The 5460-nt window shown below is 47.2% G+C and overlaps 1 long non-coding RNA gene across 1 annotated transcript; it reads left to right on the top strand.

Annotated features, from left to right (window-relative positions):
* Positions 1-246: 246 nt before the first annotated feature.
* Positions 247-3496, top strand: LOC119714109 (uncharacterized). Its single transcript, XR_005261263.2, has 2 exons — positions 247-605; positions 2170-3496. It is a non-coding gene; the product is annotated as an uncharacterized lncRNA (long non-coding RNA).
* Positions 3497-5460: the final 1964 nt, after the last annotated feature.

The following is a 5460-nucleotide window of genomic DNA, read 5'->3' as shown; positions in this document are numbered from 1 at the left end:
CATTGCGAACTGTCATATTCCTTTGCACTTCCCTGCTGCTCTCTACTGCTGATGGGAGCCTGCAGCAGGGTGTGGGTTCTGCAGGCAGCCTGCAAAGGGGCACATGTATGGAAGGGCTCACAATAAGGCAAATTTTGGGTGGAATCAGGAGTAGTTTGAGACTTGTTCTAAAAAATGTGCCCAAGACTGGGATCCCTCTGAGGAAGGTGAACCTAGGTGGTTATCCAGACACGTCAGGAGCAGCTCTCCAACACCAGACATGCTGCTACCAGGGCAGCCTGGAGGCGGGAACCAGAGTAATCCCCTTCCCTATAGGCAAGTTTGTTGATGAGGAGGGCTGTGGGGCTGCAGTAGAGCTCTGACTGCAGAGATCTGCCCAAATTTACTGCAGCTGTTGAAGCTCTTTATGCCTCTGATTCCCAGGTGGGACCGTGTCTCCTCTCTATCCAGGCTCCATTGCAATTGATCACTTTCAATTCTAGCTTCTCTGATAATTCAGAGATTTCTTTCTAGGGCAGAAAGCTAAACATGGGACCTTTGTTTTTTGGATCAAGCCACCAACATGGTGATCTCCACCAATGGCCAGGCTCTAACTCATGTGCCAGGTATGATTCACGTCCTATATTCAGGAAAGTCTTACTGAGTTCAGTAGGATGGTTCATAAATCAAGCAAGATAGGTGATGGCTGCTTCAGCCTCAGGCTGGACACAGAGGTGGTGATGGAAGCAGGATGGTGACTGAGGTCCTCAGACCCTGTAGTGCCCATAGCAATGGGAATTACGCTTCCTGCTATTCATGGCAAAACTATCCAGGCCTTTGGGGCTATGGACTTCAGAGCAGAAAAAATATCGGGGGTATGAACCAGTGTACAGGTTGTGGCACTTCATAGTCAGTGGAAATCTGGGACAATATATATATATATATATATATATATATATATATATATATATATTTTGGCTGAACTGTGTATGCTTTTTACCTGCACTGCTAGGAGAGATTTGTATATATCCAAAAAGTGGCCAGGTGATTGACTCAGGCTTACTCTGCCTTCCTGAGTTAGGTGGTGGATCGATAGTGCCTAAGGAGAGTTACCTATAAGCACAGGGGTGAACTCAGTGTCCCCTGGCTAGAGCAAAAACCACAACAAGTTTTTTGGGAGACATTTGTCTTAGTATATATCTACTTTCATTAGTAGATATTACTGCAGTCACAGGGAAGCAGGTTCTTGCACTGCCTTCACTGCTGTCATTGCCACTGCCAGGCCAGATCTGGGGAGGTCTCTCCTACCTTCCCTACCCACCCTGCGAAGTCTAGGTTGGAGATTCAGACACATGCATTGTGGCATAAGGTGATTCCCAATGAGAATAGATGACTGTAGCATGAAAAGACCCCAGTCATCATGACTGGACTGGCTCCACTGCATCCCGGGCTGCAGCCTTGCAGGCAACACGGAGCGACATCCCCAGTGCCAGTGGGTTTCAGTGTATTTTTACTTATTCAGCAGATTAAGGATTGAGAGCAGGGTCTCCTCCCCTGTCTCCACCTCAGCTCTTGCGTATAGTTTGAGATCAGGTGTGAAGTGGGAATAGCGATAGGGAAGGACCAAGACTACAACGTGAGACGCACATCGCTGTATACACTTTGAGGACGGGCTGGGTCTGCAGAGCTCCCCTTCCCCGATGTTGCTCTGATTTCCCTCGCCTCTCTCGCCCCCCTTGCTGGGGGAGGAGGAGAGCCCCGCGGTTAAACCGGACGGGGCGGGCAGCGAAGCCTCCCCGCCCGATCAACCCCGGCGGCGGCCGCGCTTCACCCCGGGCTCCTCCTCCCACCGCTTCGCCCGCTCGTCCCTCGCGTCTCTCTCCTCTCCGCGGGCCCCGGGCCTGCCCCTGCCCCGGCTCTGCCCGCGGGACGCCCGGGTGCCGGAGGGAGCGGGGAGGTTTCAAAGGTCGCCCTCTCCCCCCGCTCCGCCCCCGTCCTTACCGGCCGGGCGGCCCAGCCCGGCCGCTGCCTTCAGCGGGGAGCAGGCGGGAGGAGGCAGCGGGGGAAGGGCCAAAGCCGCCTCCTGCCCCGGGCTGCAGCCGGGCTCCGGGGGCGCTGAGGGTCCGGGACCTAAACAGCTTTAACCCTAAATGAAAGCCGAAATCCAAATCCACCTCCTGGCATTTTCAGCGACAAGTTCACTCGGACAAGGCTTCAGATGCTGCCGCTTAAACGCTGTGACACGTCCCGGCTGCTAGGACTATTCAGCTGATGTCCAACCAGTTTGGAGAATCAATGCGCTGCTATGAGTCAATTAAGCACCCAAATGATACTTACCAGAATGGTGGAAAATACGACGCCAAGTATCAGCCGATGGGTTAGTGATTTGTTTCTTTACAACTAGTGCCAGGCTACGTTAAGTTCCATGCTTGAATACAATGGAGGGATTATTGGTTTACAAGCCGCATAGGGTCGGATACTTTATATTACGCTTTGCAGAAACGCAATTCTATCCTTTTCCAAAGGGTAAAACGCAAGGAGATATCATTACCTGATACCGATGTTTGAAATCGCTTTTCTTCCCATCTTTTCTGTCTTGGGAGAGATGACGGGAGCTCCTGTCCCTAGTCCTGCTAGCTGTTGGCACCAGCGGAGATTTCTCAGGCAACTCTGGCCGTCTGAACTCAGTTCAAAGCCCCACAGGTTTCAGCGCACAACGAGGGAAGCTGGATCAGAAGCTCAGGTCAGAACGGCAGAGGAAGCAGTTCCTGTTGATTAAGGTGGTAGTTGCTTTAGGATTGAAGACATCACTCTGGAAAGTTTACCGCAGTGGCAGTTAATTAAAAATAAGTAAATAATAACATTAGTTGACTCTTCCTATCTACGCATCTTACTCAGCTAAAGAAATCCGGTCACTGAATTAGTCAGTGGTGGTACAGGAACACATATCTCCATTGTCGCAGAGCAGGCTAAAGGTTTTAATAATCACTGCTTTTAACGTCCTTCTTCAATGCCGGAGACTTTTTAACTCGTTTTTCCAAAAGGCAAGGAAATTCCTTGCATTTTTCTTTCGCTGTTTCCCTGCAGAATCACATCTATGCGAGTTCTGTGGCAAACTGGCCGGAACAAGTGTTGCCACGGCCAACTCTCCACATATTTTATTTTTCCAGCCCAAGAGTTGACTGAATGATAGGACACTGGACTGTCTCACGCCGTCCCGGAGACCCCGTGAGCCCGTTCCCCACCCGGATTTCTCCTCCTGAACTTGCTGCTTTATCCCCTTGGTTGGGACACAGAGCACTGAGTGTCCCACGAGGGTAGAAACCACTGCATTCCTCTCTGACCAATGGAGATATAACAATTAAGACTCTCCAGTTAAAGACCCAATATCCCCTAACGAGCTTTCCTGAGAGGTTCGTGCAACTTAAACATTGTCATCAAGTATTAAATTAGTATGAAGTGTTAATATTGATACAATAATGGTAGTATTGAAAAATACTAAAATATTAATTATTAATGCATTTTATGTATTATTATTATAATTGCTAACAATTATAATTGCTAACATTTATTTAATACCTGTAACTCAGATGTGTACACCCGAAGTGTGTGCAAAGCTGCCGCGAGGGCAGCACAGCACTGCGTGGACCCAAAGTGCTGTGTGTGGCCGGGTGCGAGGCTGCGGCAAGGTGCCTTTGCCGACTTCGGAAAGAAAGCAAATTACTAGATTCACAAATAAGTATCTTCTCTATCAGTTAACAGAGCGGATAGGAAAGGTTTCTTTCTGTCTCTTCCCTTAGTTTATTCCTGCTTGCCAAACCGGAAAGAAAACCACCACCAGCAGCAACAAACAAACAAACAAACAAACACCAAAACAACACCCAAAACGAACAAAACAAAACAAAATCAAATCAAATCAAAACAAAAAATAATAAAGTACCGAGATGTCACTGCAAAGCAGAGAAATCATTCTAAAATCGGTTAAGAAATGTTTTTACTTTTTTTTTTTTTTTTTTTCCCACTTGCTTCCTGTGTTGCCCGAATTACACTAATTCCCCCCGAACGGGAGAGAAGGCTTTCCTTTCCTTCCTCTATCTTTTCAATATTTTAGCGCTACCTTTTTATTTATTTATTTATTTATTTATTTTCTCAATTGTCTGGGGAAAAATGTTTTTTCTTCTCTGATTTTGGAGCCACCAACCTTGAGGCTCCCCTGAGCACCTGGCAGCCCCCGCTGGACTTCGAAGGGGGTACCTCCCCACCCCTAAATCCTCTCTCGAAGGGGGAAGGATCCTCAGAGGCAGGGAAGGCAGCACACACTTAACTGCCACTAATAACTAACTCCTCTCTCGTGGGCTGTTAAAGGGATCGAGTTCCCTTCTGCAAAGGTAAATGATTTGTTTTGTGTTAATTATTTGGATTATTAAAAATAAGCAGAAATTGAAGATGCTCCTTTATTCTGAGCGGAGCCAGAGAGAGCTACTATCGGACAGGGAAATTGCCTTCTCGCTATTTTCTCGTTGCCCGAGGAAGCCAAAGAAACAGATTTGTCACCGGCAGGTAACAACCCTTTTCCACCCAGAAAAGTCAAGTCGTGGCTTTCTACCACACAGAGATCACCGATCGAGCAGGACCTGGGTCCTGGGAAAAAGGAGGATTTGGGTGATTTTGGGGTGTATTTGGAATCTGGCCGTCTCCAGGACGACATCACAGTCCTGGCGAGGAGCAGGGCAGGGTGCCCAAACCCAGCCCCCGCCTCCGACTTGGGAGGGAGCCCAGAAGAGCTCCGGTCTTTCCCCGTGCAGCCCCTTCCCCTGCTCTCCCCGGGGACTCTGGGGTTCGGGAAGTTCCCACAAGGTGCCAATGTAGCCATTCACTTAAGCAGAGGATGGCTTGTGAACTACTCAGATGGGAGCACCTCCACATCTAACTTGTGTTTTTTTTTTTTTTGTTTGTTTGTTTTTTTTTTGGTGTTTTTTTTTTTTTTTTTTTTTTCCTTTTTCTTCTTCCCAGTAATTTTATCATGGAGAAAACTATGGGGGTCTGGGTCCTTGAGATTCCAGGAGGTGAAGAAAGTGGAGATACCCTTTGGCCTGGTAGGAAGAACTCAAAACTTTCCCCATTGAATCATTCATGTCCTCAGGAAACCTTAATGGAAATGGAATAATGCATTTTTCAGCAACCTTTCCCAACACGATTTATATCCTTTCACATTCTATTTTGAGGTAGTCTCTACAGCTTCTTGTCCTTCAGCAAGGAAAATCAATCTTATTTCCTAATTATCAAACAATCAAGATATAAAAACTGAAGCAGGTTAAAGCACAATAAACAATAAAAAGTTAAAATATATGCATGCGCAGTATTAAAAAAGTTATACACAAACTGGACATTTCTTCTACTGTTTATATCTGTCTGAACCAGTTACGTTTCCTTGTTTCTACTGACCAGTACATTTCTCTTACCCAGAAGCATTTCTCAGTG

The sequence above is a fragment of the Anas platyrhynchos genome, chromosome 28 (assembly GCF_047663525.1).
Source record: "Anas platyrhynchos isolate ZD024472 breed Pekin duck chromosome 28, IASCAAS_PekinDuck_T2T, whole genome shotgun sequence".
NCBI lineage: Eukaryota > Metazoa > Chordata > Aves > Anseriformes > Anatidae > Anas > Anas platyrhynchos.
This window is presented reverse-complemented; position numbering and strand designations above follow the sequence as displayed.